The 17,323-nt window shown below is 39.8% G+C and overlaps 1 protein-coding gene and 1 long non-coding RNA gene across 5 annotated transcripts in view; one reads left to right on the top strand and one right to left on the bottom strand.

Moving 5' to 3' along the window:
• Positions 1-4,105, bottom strand: part of LOC114027549 — a 70,810-nt gene extending 66,705 nt beyond the window's left edge. Inside the window, exon 1 of the long non-coding RNA XR_003567275.1 lies at positions 4,037-4,105. This is a non-coding gene — a long non-coding RNA (uncharacterized LOC114027549). The remainder of the gene's footprint in view (positions 1-4,036) is intronic.
• A 156-nt stretch (positions 4,106-4,261) lies between these two features.
• RIPK1 (receptor interacting serine/threonine kinase 1) overlaps positions 4,262-17,323 on the top strand; it is a 50,596-nt gene continuing 37,534 nt past the window's right edge. For 2 of the 4 annotated variants that reach the window (XM_027841098.1, XM_027840935.1), the window contains exon 1: positions 4,262-4,443. The gene's annotated coding sequence lies outside the window, so the exon portion shown is untranslated. Of the gene's footprint in view, positions 4,444-14,717; positions 14,780-17,323 lie in introns of those variants that run through there. The other 2 variants (XM_027841164.1, XM_027841007.1) reach the window with 2 other exon arrangements.

Raw genomic sequence — 17,323 nt, 5'->3', positions numbered from 1 at the left:
TCTTCATCTGTAAAATGAGCTGGAGAAGGAAATGGCAAACTACTCCAGTATCTCTGCCAAGAAAACCCCAAATGAAATCACAGAGAGCCAGACACAACTGAAAAACAACACGAAAAAGAATAAATGGTTAATGTAAGGGTCTGCAATTGATATTCTTTTCAAGAAAACTTTTTTTGGGGGGCAATTGGGGTTAAATGACTTGCCCAGGGTCACACTGCTAGTAAGTGTCAAACGATTGGTCTGAGGCCACATTTGAACTCAGGTCCTCCCGAGTCCAGGGCCATGCTCTATCCACTTCACCACCTAGCTGCCCCAATATTCTTTCCAAATAGGTAGACCTAGAAGTTCTAGGAACAATTTTTGGAAGGTGAGAGGAGAAATAATCAGAGTCCCTTTAAGAAAGGTAGGTCTCTCACAGAGCAACCATGGCCCATCATCTACAACCATCGTGGAGAGCCTGAATAGACTGTGTGGGCACTAGCATCCCAAGTTAGGTCAGTCTTTAAGCAGATAACTCTTCTCTTCCTTAGACTAGTAAAGGGTGGGGTAAGAAATGCCTCTTAGGCAAGCCCGTTTCTGAGATGGGGCTGTCTCCTGATGTGGCCTGATGCCTCCTGTCTTGGAGGCTTTTGTACACACACTCAGTTTCAGCTCAGCAGCCAATCAAAAGTCTTAACCTTCAGCAGTGAAGTAAGTGGATAGGAAACCACGACATGGTATGAATTGGGGCAGGGCCTCTCCATTCCACATCATTTACAGGTTTCCAGAAGCAGCTCACCAAAAGCCTGCCCCCCCCACCTCAGGGGGCTGGCAGCAAATGCAGTAAGCAACACATACCCAGAGAATTGCCACCCCCACCCCCACCCGCTCAGCCAGCCTCACTGAGATATACCAGGGGAATGGCAGTTAAGTTGCAAATGAAGTATGGTCAGTGAAGGGGGAGGTATAAAGATACAACTAAGTAGAATACCTTACTTGTTGTGTGTGACCCCTGGGCAAGTCATGTCACCTCTGTTTGCCTCAGTTTCCTCATCTGTAAAGTGGGGCTAAAAATAGCACCTACCTCCCAGGGTTGTTGTGAGAATCAAGTGATATATTTGTAAAGTGCTTAGCACACTTATTGAGGCAGCTAGGTAGTTCAGTGGATAGAGCAGGCCTGTACAACCTATGGCACATATGCAACTACATATGCTTATATGTAACTATATAAATACATATATAAACATACACACACACACACACACACCACCTTCTTCTTAAGGAACTAACACTGTGTGGGTGTTTGTGTGCTTGTGTATTTGTGTGCTATAAGTGATCGCATTAACCACCACATTAAATACCTCCCTAATCTCAGTTTTTTCATCTGTAAAAGAGATTGGACCAAATACTCTTTTCCAGCCCTAACATTCTATGACACAAAAAACTCCTTTGTTGTGAGTCTGGAAATGGCAATTGGTATGGCAATAGACAAGTTCATGGATTTAATGCTAGAAAGGACTTTAAAACCATAGATTGAGGGCTGGGTGGAATCTAAATTAGAGGTTCCCATTTTACTATTGATGAAACTGAAACCCAAAGAGGGTAAATGTATCCAAGGTCACAAAGGTGGTGAGAAGTAGAATTGGGATTCAAACCCAGGTCCTCTGAGTGCTAATCCAGCACTCTTTCCATGCCCTTTAAGTAGCATTAAGATAAAACTAATTTTCAAGTTCTTAATTGTCATTACTAAGCAAGGCACTTGTGGAAGGGCCTTGGAAAAAATTAATATTTATATTTGCAGAGTGATTTTAAATCCTATGCATTAAGGCTTTTCCAGAGCCAAGATGGTTTTTTAAACATTACTGGAAAAGAGTATATACCAAGATACTCTGTTATTTTATGTGCTACCGAGAAGATGTATCTTTGACTAGTAATGGAAGTGGAATTCAGTTAGACTCTTAAGTATCCGGTGGATACAATAAAAACAGTGGGGTGAGGGGGAAAAAAAGCACAGAGCTTCTCTTCTCATTTTTATTGAAATTTTCATTTTTTTACTCTATTATAGTCTAACTTTACTACCCTCTCAAGTAAAATTGAACCATAATAAGGATTTTAAAACAAGCACTGTGTGCTTTCATCTCTCTCAATTATTATCCCCTAAGCTGAAAACCTATGACCTGTTGTTCCCTTATCTACCTAAAAAAAAAAAAAAAGCCACATCTATTTTCCATAGCTACCCTTACGACTTCTTTCAGTACCTACTTCGTAAATGAGCCATGTGATATTCTTGAAGTCGGGAAAAGCCACATCCCTAAAGCTGAGCTGTATACTATCCCTGACACTGGGCAAAGTTTTTAACATCCTACTTCTGCTTTCTGCACACAGACAGTTCAGTTTTGCAGTATTTAAAAGCAATTTGATCTATACCACCTGCTATTTTGTTCCCGTTAGAGGCTGGACTATACAATTGTAGGAATGATCTATAAAGCTCATCTAGTAATTTTCTATAGCAACAGAAGCACAGATCCAGTCCCTAACCCTTTCTAATGTTGATGAAGAGACATCCATCTATCTGCATACTCAAAACTGATTCAAAGTTAGTACGGCAAGTTTAGGTCTGTGTCATCATCCCATAACAAAGCAGTGTGGCCCCCTCCAATGGGAAGGAAATAACATGTGGTATGGAGTGAATTGCTTTTCAATACTGAAACACTAAATTCTGAACTGCTGGTCTGCAGAAAGCAGAGAAGTATGCCCTTAAGAACTTTACCTGAGGTCAGGCTTAGGCAGCTCTGCTTTAGGGATGTAGGTTTTCCCAGCTACAAGGATAGTACATGGTTCATTTATGAAGTAGGAGCTGAATAAAGCAATATGGGCATCTATGGCAAATGGATAGGGCTTTCTTTGATTGTTTTTCAACTAGTTAAAAAGTATAAACAATAGGTCCTAGGTTTTCAGCTTAATGTATATTAATTGAGAGGAAAGCACATAGTGCTTGTTTTAAAATCTTTATTATGGTTTAATTTTACTTGAGAGGGTAGTGAAGCCAGACTATAATAGAGTAAAAAAAATTAAAATTTCAATAAAAATGAAAGAGAAGCCCTGTAATTTTTTCTCACAGCATGTTTTTATTGTATTATCATTTATTGTATTATCATTTATCATAATATACAATAGTATATTACCAGATATTTAGAGTCCAAATGGATTCCATTTCCATTATTAGGCAAAGATAAATCTTCTCAGTGGCACACAGGTACACAACACACACATACATACATGTAAATCTTGAAAAGACACTACAAAGAGACCATGAGCTAGACCCAGGACTGAACAAGAAGAAACAGTAGGCTAGATTGCCATTGGGAAATTGCAGTTATTTTAATGACCACAAACTTCCCTTTGAAACAGACATCACTCTTTAATGCTAATATTCTCACCATTACGTGAAATAGCTGCAACTCATACATTATCATTACATTATTAGTATTAGGGAAATTCATATTTCTGTAATATTTTACTTCACGGACAGGTGAGGAAAAGACATATGGTCCAATACAGTTCCCAAATCCTTTTTTTTTTTTTTTTTGGTTGTTATTGTAGTAGTAACCAGTAAAGTTAGCTAAAATGTTTGTGCCAGAATTTGTGAGGTTTGTAAAGAGATCACCTCTACATCCATCTAACCTTTAGACCAGAGATTCTTCATGGACCTTTAAGGGGTCTTGGATAGGGGAAGAATGCATCTTGATTTTCACTAACTTCTAACTGAAACTCAACATTTCTTTCTATCATTTAGAAATGCTATTCTGAGAAGGGGTGCACATTCCTCATTAGCTTGCCAAAGGAATACATGGCACAAAGGTTTAGAACATTTAATTTAGACAAAAATCACCCTGACATTCTGCTATAAATGACATATTTCCTTTTTCTCTTACATGGTAGGAGGATTTTACTTTTGTAAAAGAAGGCTACTTTTTTTTTAACTTCTGTGTACTTTTTTTTTTTTTTTAACTTCTGTATACTACCAGCTTCTTGGTCTTTATTTTATACTACTTACCTATGTCGTTTTACAGTGTTGTTTTCAGTGGTGGACCACGAAGAAAATAAATTCTGTGTCTGACAAGGCATTAGCAATAGGTGTTTCCGATTTGTAAACCAGATCCGTTCCTGTTCCACACCCAGCTGGGATTATGAGTCTGCAATGATGACGGTGACAGCTCTATAAAGGTCGGAACGGGGCGGGCTCAGCCCAGTCTGACTCGCGGAAGCGCGGCGCATCCTTCGGTTTTCCTGTTCTTTTTCCTACGTTCTGTTGTCTATCGCGGGCCAGCCCAGTCTCCCCTGCCGATAGTCAGTGGCTCCCAGGCTTGGAGGGAGCTCTGCCGGCGGGCCAGCCTTCCCCCCGCCAGGCGCCCCCCGCTGTCACCAGCTGTCACCGAGTCGCGGGACCCTTGGAAGAGCCAGGTGAGCGGGGCGGGAGGACGGCCGCCCCCGGGACGTGCGTGCATCAGGGTCGGCCTTTTCAGGGGCCTCTCCAGGCCCTACAGACCCTTCCTCTCTTTTTTGGGGCCTCTCCAGGCCCTACAGACCCTTCCTCTCTTTTTTGGGGCTTGACCCCCTCCTCTGCCGCGGTTGCAAACCCAGAGTTTATATGGACGGGGCTGGGGGCGGGGGTCGCCCCCGAGCACTTCCTTCTCGCTCTGGGCTGGGGAGAGGTTTATTTTGCCCCGAAAAAGAAACTAACTTTTCCTCAAGTTGCGACTGCGCAGTTTCAGCCTGCTTGACGGATTCATTAATGGCGAATTTCTCTGCAAAATCCCGCGCCGTTGTTGCCTTCCTGATCTGGACCGGGACCCCTCGGAGGTCACCAGACAGAAAGACAAACCCGACAGCCCTCGAAGTGCGTCCCAGTCCTTCTACCTAGACGGTTGCCTCCCTCTTTCCTGGAAGCCGGGGTGAAGCAGGACTGTGTGGGAAAGCTGTGGTCTTGGTCGGGTGGACAGGAGGGGCGGCCCATAGTCTAATCTGTTCGGTGGAAAGGCTTTGTTGAGCGCTCTGGTCGTGAACTTGACCTTGCCTGAGGGACTTTGTCTGAGAAAGCCGGGTTCTCTCGTCTGAGGGTCAATACTTATAAACAGAAACTCAGTCTCTATGCCTGTGTCTGCCTGTCTCGGTTTCTTCCTCTACATATATAGAAATACATGTATGAGACTATGTTGATAAAATACAGAAGTGTAGATGGAAGAGCTATGTCTCCCAGGGTTGACTGAGCAAGCTGTCCACACCATATTATCCTACTTGACTTTGGGAAGAAAACAACCGAATCCCACTGTGGGTGTCCCAAGACATTTCCTATTGAGTAGAGGAATCAGTAGAGAGAAGTTATGTGTGGGTAGTAGGGATGGGTGTGGGGTGGGAAGGGTAGAGACTTCGTTTCTCATGGTCGGGGGAAGGTTGGGGTGGGGGGGGGGAGAGAGGAAGGAGAGGGACGGAAAGTGTAGTCCAAGCTAGTTCTTAAATGCTTGTAAGTCACAATCCCGATAGATAGCCTCTGCGTAGGCTTTAGGCAAAAATCAAATAGATGCTCTGATATAACCGATCTTTTCTTCTCTTACATGTAAGTACATTTTGCTTTTGGAAAGTGAGTTATTACTGTTTTATTTCTGTGTACTATCTTGGCCTTGTTTTGCACCATTTATGTATGAGAGATACATAATTGTTTAAAGTTCTATTGGCTATTTTAATAAATTGTGGCATTAGCAATAGAATTTCTACCGCAGTTTTGACTTAGAGTGTTTTACTCAACAATCAAAGTTATGACAAAGTTGTTATGAGTCAAATTAGAATCTTTGGCCCTATTTGGTTCACAGGATCATAGACCACTGTTCTTTCCCACTTATTATTCTGTTTGCCAGTTGGAGAAACTAGGGCGCAGAGGTATCAAATGAACTTCTGAATACCTGGAGTGACCATGGTCAAGTCACTTAGTCCTTTCCCACCCCAGTTTCCTCATCTGCAAAATGGAGATGCTGAGGAAAATAGGATTGCAGCAGGGAGTCTCTCCTCTGACACATACCATATGTGTGACCCTGTACAAGAATTTCCAAGATTCTAAGTTGGAGAGAAGGTGCTAACCTGCATTGATAGATGCAGTTTCCTCGCTCTGAAGTTTCCTATTCCAGTGAAATAATAGATCTGATACTTATCCCTATCCCTTTGCCCACAGTGAGAGGTAGGGATCAACAAAGCAGTCAGCAAGCATTTAATAAGTGCCTACTATGTGCCAAGTATTGGGGCTTTAAATACAATAAATGAAATAGTTCCTTGGAGCTTGCACTTTCAAAAATATAAGTAACTATTTATAAACAAAAAATTATCGATGAAAGATTTTAAGAAAGGAGTGTCCTTGAAGGTCTGAGCATGTATTCCTGATGTATAAAGTATTGACACAAGCAGTGTGGCATTATAATACCTTACAATTATTATAGCACCTACTATGTGCCAGGCACACTATGCTAAGTATTTCACAATTATGATCTCATTTGATCCTCACAACTCTGAGAGATGCTAGTATTGACCCTATTTTACAAATGAGGAAACTGAGGCAAATACAGATTAAGTGACTTACCCAGGGTGATAAAACTAGTAAGTGTCTGAGACTGGATTTGAACTCAGTTCTTCCTGAATCCAGTGCTCTATCCACTGCACCACCAAATGGAAAGAGCAAAAACACAAGAGTTAGAAGACCTGAACTTTTGTGTCCAGGCTCTACCACTTATTTTGGGCAATTTGCTTAATTTTTCTGATTTTTATTTCCTTATCTATAAAAAGGGGATCATACCTACTCCATAAAATTATTGTGAGACTCAAATGAGATAATGTGTGTAAAAACAATAACTATCATAACTATTATAACTATTAATTGCTTTCTAATTATGTTATATTAAATAATTTTGGGCAGCAAGGTAGCACAGTGGATAGAGTGCTGGGCCTGGAGTCAGGAAGACTCATCTTCTGAGTTCAAATGTGACTTCAGACACTTACTAGCTGTGTTACCCTGGACAAGTCACTTAACCCTGTTTGCCTCAGTTTCCTCATCTGTAAAGAGAGCTGGAGAAGGAAATGGCAAACCGCTCTATTATCTTTGCCAAGAAAATCCTCAAATGGGGTTATGAAGAGTCAGATGTGACTGAAAAATGACTGAACAACAACAAATTAAATTATCAACAGGATCACAGAATCCAAATAGGAAGAAAACTCAGGTGTCATCTAGTCCAACCCATGTCTTCTGACACTAACTGCGATACCTTCTGCAAATCTCTTAACCTCCCTGGGCTTCAGTTTTACCATGTGTAAAATAAATACATTAGACTAGATGTCCTCTGAGGTCTTTTCAGGGCCTAATCTGACGTCCTAGATTCTTGTCCTTGATCCTATTATAGCCTCCATACTACAAATAAGAATTCTTTCTTATAACATTCCTAACTGGTTGTCACTTGAAGGTCTCTAGTAAGGGCTTACTGCTCTCTGCTAAGGCAGCCTGTTCCACTTTGGTATAACTCTAATGTTTAGAAAATCGTGTTTTGTTTTTTTTTCTTTTTTACTTCCATCCTAAATCTTTCTCTTTAGAACTTTTATCCATTGCTCCTAGTTTTGCCTTCTGGCATTTCACAGACCAAGTTTAATCCCTCTTCTCCCTGACCACCCTTCAAATACTTAAAAACATGCCTCAACTCTATCCACACTAAGTTTTCTCTTCCCCAAGCTAAACATCTCCAGCTTCTTTAATCAATACTCATATAGCATTATCTCCCCCTAGCCATCCTAGTTGCCGTGCTTTTTCTAGCTTGTCAATCTCTTTTAAAATATGTTATCTATAATTCAACTTAATACTCCAGATATGATCAGATTAAAACATACTAGACTTCCCTTTGTCTATCAAAGCTTTGTATTTCCAGGTTGGTTTATCTCCCCGTCTTTCTATGATCATTTAAATCCAATTTTACCTGTATAAAAATGCTGAGTATGGAAGGATATGATTTATCTCAGGCCCCTGAAATCTTCAGTAGGGATGACCCTGGGTGTTATGATCATAGCCAATCCCAAAATAAAATTAAATTTAGATGTGTAGTTCATTTCTACTATTCCCCAGTTGACAAAAAAAAGGAACCAGGCTGGTAAAATTAAATGGAAGTGTTTTGGTAAAGTTCTGAACACCACATAGTAACAACTTTACCATGTGGTTCTAAACACTAAAATAACAATGTATTGGGTAAAGTTGCATGAAAGGAATAAAATGATTGTTTAAAAAAAAAACTTAACAGAAGGCAGTTATTTGTCAAGTCTAAGTACTGGTCAGCAGTCCCTGTAGAGTTAGGGGTCCAACAAAAAGAGGGGTCCCCGAAGAGAACAAGATAAGAATTTTCTTAGAATGGTAGCCTGGAAAAAAACTTGTTTTCAAAGTTTTGCTCTGAGTGTTAGAATTTAAACAAGGGTCTTGGATACATACTAATAAAAACTTTGTTCCGAGTTTGTATCAGCTTGACATTGACTAGATCTTGTAGGCAAGGGCTTGTTGACGACTTGTGGTTATAGATAATTTTCATGGTGTATTGAGAAGGAGGAAGTGTTGCCTGTTATACAAATGTAAGACTGAAATTGAAAGTATAAGGAAATGAGGAATAATAAAACATTGGGCATACGAAGTTTTTAAATGATTTTTTTCTATCCTGAGTGATCTATGGTTCTTTCTTCCTGTTTTTCTCCTCCTTCCCTTCCTTTCCCCTTTTGTATCTCTATTTCTCCCTCTTTCTTGATTCTGCTCTCCATAATAAAACAATATTATTTTTTGGTATGCAGAGATAACATTACTGACCTCCCATAAGTAAAGCATGCATTTTTTCTTTATTTTCCTTTTTTAAAATAGATTTTATTGCTATCTTTTGTTTTTATATTGTCTCTGTTTCCTTCTGTATCTCCCTTTCCCTTCTTAGAAAACTATCCCTTATAAAAAGTTTTTTGGTTTTTTTTGGTTAGGCAATGGGGTTAAGTGACTTGCCCAGAGTCACACAGCTAGTAAGTGTTATGTGTCTGAGGCTGGATTTGAACTCAGGTCCTCCTGAATCCAGGGCCGGTGATCTATCCACGGTGCCACCTAGCTGCCCCTAAAAATAGTTTTTAAAAGAGGAATTTTTTTTAGCAAGATCAATCGCCACATGTGGGGGGGGGATTCTGGCATTATATGCAATTTTCCACAATCATAATCCCCTACCTCTTCAAAGAAGTGGGGCAAAGGGTGGATATTTTCTCATAGATTTTCTTTCTGGTGCCAAGCTTGGTCTTTATAATTTCACATCATTCTATTTTGGTTGTTTTGTGGTCTTTGTTTTTTTGTTTTTTCCATTTCTATTCTTGCCGTCTTTGTGTATACTGTTTTCCTAGTTCTATTAAGCATATGTTTTAACTATCTTTCAGGCAAAAGTGGTGAAGCACATTTGCAGAAGTGGATACACATTTCTGTGGGCAACTTCCCTTTGTGACCAGGGACAAACATTTACAAAATGCTTTGCTAGAGTAATCTCTGGCTACCAAATAGCATGAATCTGACATGCCAGTGGAGGGCAGAAACTGTATCTTACTCATCCTTGTATCTTCCATAGTGCTTGAGAATTATGGAAGGTTGAAAATTGAAAGGAAAAAAAGTCCTGCTCTCAGTAAACATTTGGGGCATGAATAAATGAACCCATATCTTACTGGCTGAGCTTACTCAAAGATGACCACTTCCAAACTGGGGAGCAGCTATTTAGTGTTATCCTTCAGAAGGTAAATACTGTGTATTCCATATGGGCATTTTTAAAGGTCACGGTAGTAAATGAGATACATTTGGTAGAATGCTTCATTTAGACAAGGGGTTAGTTAAGATATTAAGCTATAGAACTACTGCCTTTTAGATCCTAATCTTTTCTACAGGCTCATACACAACTGTCAACTTACTGCCATACATATATAGAATTCATGTCATACTGATGTTCAGTCCTGAAGGAGTGGCTTTGAATTCATTTCATTGGCATTCAGAGGTTTAACCAAGCATCCCCAATCTGTTTTAAGATCATGTGGGTTTCAGTTACAAATGCTTCTCACATGTTGTACCTCTTGAACCTCCATTCTTCTTTCCTTCAGCAATTAAGGAAACAATTGATATTTATACTCTTATTTCATTGCTTAGAGAGGTACCTTGGAATAATAGACACAGAACTGGCCTTGGAGCCAGGAATACTCAAGTTCAAGCCCTACCTCCAACATGTACCTACATACTGTCTGTGTGACTGGTCAAGTCACAAACTTTTCAGTGCTCTAGGCAATTTTCAAAGATTATAAATTGGAGAGAAGGGTGCTTACTTATACTGATGGAGGGAGATCCCTCATCCTGGAACTCCCTAGTCCAATGAAAGCACAGGTCCAGTCTCTATCTTATTTTCATCGATAGTAATGATATCAAAGTCTGCCTTCCTGTATCTCTTAATTAGATTCTCAAGAGCAGAAGAAAAAGCTCTATATGTCTGTGTCACGTGACTTGCAAATCTCAGAGCACATTTATCCTATTTTTGGCATGGTAGCTTCTAGAGCCCTTTGGAGCATTGTTTTCATAGGGGCAGAAATCTTTACACAAGTAGTAAGTAGGTCTAAGCCCTTTGAAGCTAGCAACTCATTTTGCACTGACAAGAGAACAGTTGCTTCTAGAGAGACATGCTACTGAACTTTGGAATTTGGAATTTTTATATAAAGGAGAGCAGTCTAATTTAATTTCTAACTAGGTTAAGAACAGTAATCAATTCAACAATCTCATTCCTGGAAGGGAAATGTTTATTACTCCATTTACCATCCCTGTGACTTCCCAGACCAAAACACCTTTCCCAGCCACTACTCTGTATGTGTTATCTTCTCCTATTAGAATGTGAGCTCCTAAGGGCAGAGACTGCCTTCCTTGTTTGTGTTTTAAACAGGTCCTGGCATATAGTAAGTGCTTATAAATGCCCTTCCTTCCTTCTCTCCTTCCCTTCTTCCTCTTTTTTCCTTCCTTCCTTCTCTCCTTCCTTTTTTCCTTCCCTTCCTCCCTCTCTCTCTCTGTCCTTTCCTTCTTTACTTCTTCCTTCCTTCCTTTCATTCATTTATTCCCACTCATGAGGAAGGGAGCAAATTTTCAATGTTCAGTCTTCTGTTATTCCAAGACTCTTATATCCATATATGCAACATTTTACTTATTTGATCCTTACAACAAACTTGGGAGACAGGTAGTACAAATATTATTAGTCTCGTTTTATATGATTAAGAAAACAAGACTCAATGTGGTTAGGTGACTGCCCCATGGTCAGTTAGCTAATAAGTGGCAGAGGACACAGAAGAACCCATGATCATTTCACTCTAATGTCCTGTGCTCTTTGTTATACCATGCTATCTCATTAATTTAAATCATAAATGTAGCAATCAGAGGATCCTTATTTAGTAATCTGGGGGCAAATTCATCATTTCGCAAAATTCTGTGGAGGTCTTCCAAGCCCTAAAAAGCAACAGTCATTACAAGGCAGAAGTTGAGATTAGGGGGTTGGACAAAGCAAATGCTTACTGATTTTAAATTCTTGACTTGCAGTATTTTTATGATATGCCTTTCATTTAAAAAACTAAAAACTTTAAAAAACTTTAAAAAACTAAAAACCGTAATGTGAAAAAAATACTCTAAGTCACTATTGATTAGAGAAATGCAAATTAACATAACTCTGAGGTACCACCCCACACCTATCAGGTTGTCTAATATGACAAAAGGAAAGTGACAAATATTGGAGGGGATGTGGGAAAATTGGGACACTAACCCACTGTTCCCAATGCCATAAGCGTAGATAAGGACTGAATTTCCACATACCTTTATTATTTTAGTAGCCTCCTAAATTGTTGGTCTGCTTCTATTACTTCTACTTCTACAGTCCCTTGTAAATCATCTTGAACACTGTTCCCAGATTATTTTCTCAAATCACTCGATTAATCTTTCTTGATCACGATATTTCCCTGCTAAAACACCTTCAATAACTACCTGTTTCCTAAAAGATACTACTTAGCCTAGTGTTCAAGATCTTCTACTATCTTTCCCCAGAAAACAAGGTAGAAATGTGATATTTATAAATTCTTTCTTAGGAACCCCTTGAAACATAGTCTTTGATGACAGCATACCCCAGTGTCCTACACAATGAACAAGTATGGCAAATGGGCAATTTGATGTATAAAACTTAGCGGTAGCAGACTCAGGAAACTAATGATTTCATTGTCAAGCAAGTGACTTGTCCAGGGTCACACAGTTAGTAAATGTCTGAGACCAGGTTTGAACTCAGGTCTTCCTGACTCCAGGCCTTGCACTCTTATCCACTGAGCTACCTACCTGTCAACAGCTTTGTAAGGTAGGTGTTGTTATTATCCCCCTTACAAATGAGGAAACTGAGGTTGAGAGGGCTTATGTGGCTTGCCCAGGGTCATATAATCAGGATGGGAACTCAGGTCTTCCTGACTCCAGGTTTAGTGTTCTCTCCATCCACTGCTCACCACATTATTCTTCCTTATGCACTCTACATCTCAGCCAGAGTGACCTGCCTGCTCTTCACTAAACTCATTATTTCATCTTCTGCCTCCCCATGCCTAGAATGCACTCATTCCTCATTTCTGTTTCTTAGACCCTCTGGCTTTCTTCAGGGTTCACTCCCTGTGCTGCCTTCTGCTGGAAACCTTTCCTGATTCCCCTGGTTGCTAGTACTCACTCCCTACTCAAAGACTTAGGTATATGTTTATCTCTCTACCTGGTGTAGCCCCTTAGTAAAATGTAAAGTCTTTGATAGAAAGAATTAGGTTTTCATTTTGTCTTTTTATCTGAAGTAGCTAGCGCAGTGCCGTGCACGTGGTTAGACACATAATACATGCTTATTGGATTGCTTTGAATCATATTGGATTAGTCCTTTCCAGTTAAAAATTCCCTGCCTAGAGGCAGCTAAATGACAGTGGAGAGAATGCTGGGCCTGGAGTCAGGGAGACCTGAGTTCAAATTTGGCCTCAGACACTTATTTGTTGTGTAACTCTGGGCAAGTCCCTTTGTCTGCTTTAGTTTCCCTATACGTAAAATGGGGATAATAATAGCACCAACTCCAGGAGAGTTGTGAAGATCAAATGAGATAATGTTTGTTAAGTGCTTAGCACAGTACCTGACATAGAGAAGGTGCTTAATAACTTTTTTTTTTTTGCTTACTTCCTTATTATTACGTTTCATTCTGGGCTATGCTCATTTAAAAACTTTTTTTCTAATTACATGTAAAAACAATTTTTAACATTTGTTCTGTAAAATTTTGAGTTCCGAATTTCTTCTCTCTCCTTCCCATCCCCCTTCATTGAGAAGACAAACAATTTGATATAGATTATACATGTGCAGTTATGCAAAACATTTCCATATTAGTCATGTTGTAAAAGAAAACACAGACAAAAAAAAAACAACCTCAAGAAAAATAAAGTTTAAAAAAAATATGCATCAATCTGCTTTGACTCTCTCAGTTATTTCTCCGGAAGTAGATAGCATTTTCATTATGAATCCTTTGGAATTGTCTTTGATCATTGTATTTCTGAGAATAGCCAAGCCATTCACAGCTGATCATAGTACAATATTGCTGTTACTGTGTACACTGTTCTACTGGTTCTGCTTACTGTGCATCAGTTCATATAAGTCTTTCCAGGTTTTTCTGAAAGCATCTTGCTTGTCATTTCTTTCTTTTTTTAAAACTATTTTCTTAATTTAATGTAAAATTTTTTAAACATTTATTTTTTAAAATTTTGAGTTCCAAATTCTTCCTCCATCCTTCTCCATCCCCTTCATTAAGAAGGCAAGTGATTGGATATAGATGTGACAATAGAAAGGATATGTGAGATGAGAATGAAAAGTCAAAGATGACGTCATAGTTGTGAGCCTGGGTAACTGGGAGGATGGTGGCGCCCTCATCAATAAGAGAAAAGTCAGGAAGAGGAAAGCGTTTAGGGGAAAGAATGAATTGTGTCTGGGATGTGTTGGACAATCTCCCTTGGTGTTTTGGACAAAGGGAGATCATGAATGAATGAATGAATGAATGAATGTAACATTTATTAAACACTTACTCCATGCAAAGCACTGTGTTAAGCCTTGGAGATAGAAATAGAAAGGTAAGACAGTCCTAACTCTCAAAGAGCTCACATTGTAATGTTGGAAAGAGACAATCTATATGGAAGGTTTCAACTGCAAGTCAGAGAGAAAGGTCCCACTGTCCTTAGGGTCCAGAGGCAAAACAAATGGTGATGCCTCTTCTTTAATGTCAGTTACACTGATAAAATTACATCATTTTCTGATGTAATTTTGCCAGGGACTTTTGGTGGCAAAAACTCTTTTCTGAGTTTTCAGTAACTGTGGCCACAGCACCTGCAGTGCCATGGCCAAGCTGCATCTACATATAGACATTACTTTACAGGATGATGGCGGTGGGCACTTGACTGGAAACATTGCTATTTCAAAGGCTGTTGGGTTCAGGTCTTGGAATGATTTCATCAGGGTTCTCAGGGAGATAGTGGTCGTGGCAGTGGTGGTTTGGCATACCTGGTACATGCTGTATCCTGTTTTTCCTCAGGGATCCCTGTGGCTTCAGCTAGGCTGGCTTGCCTGCCCTATGGGTGGCAGTTGGTGGGGGTGTCTGGTACATTCCTCGAAAGAATGGTTTCCCTGGATACTTGGGCATACTTGACAGCTATGGTGAGAGCAATATCCTAATTACCCCCCCCCCCAACATCCATGCAAGTTAAGCTGGTTTTTTGTTGTTGTTGTTGGGTTTTGTTTTCTTAAAAGACATTGAAACCATCCTTAAGACTTGATTGGCTCAGGAAAATAAAGGCTCAGGCTTTTGATTTCACTTTTTGGTTGCCCTAATACAAAACAGTGCTAGGAGCTCCAGGTGCTCTGTTGGACCATGATGGGCAACTCAGAGGCAGAGAGCTGAATCAGCAAGCCTCAAGACTCTGATGTCTACATAGTTGTCAAAATGATATTCCTAAAGCACAGAACTGACCCCTAATCAAAAAACTGTGATTTTCCCATTGCCACTAGTCTACCTAGAACATATTCCTTCCTTACTTCAACCTTTTAGACTCCCTAACTTCCATAAAACCCAAGTGCCAACGTCCTCTATAGGGTGTTTCCTAGTCACTGCCCTCCCAGCTACAAGTGTCTCCCTTTCTTTCCCTTGAAATTACTTTATTTTATGTTTACTTATATGTGCATTGGTTATTTTCCTCGATAGAAAGTAAACTCCATGAGGCTAGTAATTGTTACATATTTTCTATTTGTATCCCTGACAGTTAGTATAGTGCCTGATACATGGTAGATGGATAAAAAATGCTTTATGATTTAGCAAGTGAATGAATCCTAGACCTCCTTCATCACCTTTTTTCTTCAGTGTAATCCATAATATTCTTATCTGATTGTTTTTTTCTATATAAATTTGGTGATTTTGTCTAGTTCCATAAAGAAATCAGTCTGTATTTTGATGAATACTGAATTAAACATATACATTAATTTATGTATTGTCATTTTTACTGTATTAACCTGACCTAAGAACACTGAATGTCCTTATTTAGATCCACTTATTTAGATCCTCCTTTATTTTGTGATCCAGGACAAGTCGCTTAACATTTCAGTACTCTAGTAACCCTCTACGACTATAAATTAGAGACCCTGTTTTGGTAGAGGGAGTTTCCTCATCTGGGAATTTCCTGGTCAATGAAATCTCAGGTCAGATCTCTGTCCCCATCCTATTAATATTCTTTGTCCTTAAATGTAATTTTATATTTTTCCTAATTGTTCTTTTATTTTTCCTCATGTGTGTTTTTTAATTAGTTGAAACTCCTTTAATTCCTTCAGTATACTATTATCCAACTTAATTTATCATATGGAACTTCTCCTGTCTCATCCATAAATGTTTCAACTTTTATTTCTGGAATTATTTTATCCCTTAGGCCTTTTATGTTGGAGAATTTCTTTATTGTATTAAATTTTTTAAAATGTATCACTCAATATTTTTTGTGCAGGGATAACAAACTGGTCTGATCTCATTGTAAGCTGGAGCTGCTGGTACAGGAGTAGTATACTAGGAGGAGGGTTTTGAATAGGAGGGTGAGACAGGATAGAAGGGTCCCCTGAAGACACAGTGAAAGGGCTGACAGGATAGAGGGGTTCTTCTTCCCTTCCACAGTAACCATTATGGACAAAGCTGAAGCTTTATTTTGATGGGATTGAAATAAGGAAAGGCTTCTTGGCACCACCTGGCCCAAGGTGGATGGGGCCAAAGGAGGATGAAAGCTTCTGCCCCTGGTTGGTATAGAAGGGGCTGAAGGAGAGAGAGGTCAAGCATCAAGAAGACAGAATGAAGGAGAAGTTTTCTTCCCTAGGGATTGGTAGGGGGGAACACCAAGGGAGGAAAATGATGGGAGATATTCAGGCTTAGATGAGTACAGAGGGGTTTTGGAAGTTATGAAAGGCATATTTATAGTCATATTTGGAAGTTATGAAATTTGATTTTTTTAAAATGTGACTCCTAGCTAAGTACTCTTCTGGGAAGGGGTGGAGCTGTGGCATGAGGAATCACTGAATTGTTCTGCCCCTGGCTCTCCTAACTCAAGCCTCTGGCCTTAAGCTGTGGGGAGAGGGGAAGGGGCAGGGACAGGGCTGAGGAGCAGCCACTCTGATGCCTTACTGTAGGAACCAAGATGGCTTAAGGCAGCCTGGGGAATTCCTGATCCCCTGGGGTAAATTTATCTCCATAGTTCAGGCTTCTGGGATAGGAATCAGATTCCTGGGCTTAAAGAGAATAGTTGTCCCTGTCTGACTAGGCCTTTTTTAAAGGGCAAGGCTTCAGACAGGTGGGCCTAGGCCAGTATGTAGAGTGAGTGAGAGAAGGCCTTAATAACTCTGACCCCCCCACCCACATTGTCAGGGATGGTGGTAGGTGGGGCTCATCTAGGAATGTTCACAAGTCTAACCTAATGATAGCAGAGTGTGGGTAGGTTCCAGGATTCTAGGGCAACAGGGCAGTAATAAGGTTAGTGAGGCTTTTCAGTCAGTAGATAAAGCACCAGTTTCTCCCCTTCTCCAAATAATCTTTGAAAACATGTTTTTGATCTCTTCCTCTATTTTTTTCCTTTCTTTTTTGTGGATGGGGAGAAGTGGGATAGCATTTCCAAATCTGCGAGGGAATTCCTTACTTTTTACTACTCAGCTCTCTAGTAAGTTTCTCTTTCCTGA

This window comes from Vombatus ursinus, unplaced genomic scaffold (genome assembly GCF_900497805.2).
Source record: "Vombatus ursinus unplaced genomic scaffold, bare-nosed wombat genome assembly UNPS02000577.1, whole genome shotgun sequence".
Lineage (NCBI taxonomy): Eukaryota > Metazoa > Chordata > Mammalia > Diprotodontia > Vombatidae > Vombatus > Vombatus ursinus.
This window is presented reverse-complemented; position numbering and strand designations above follow the sequence as displayed.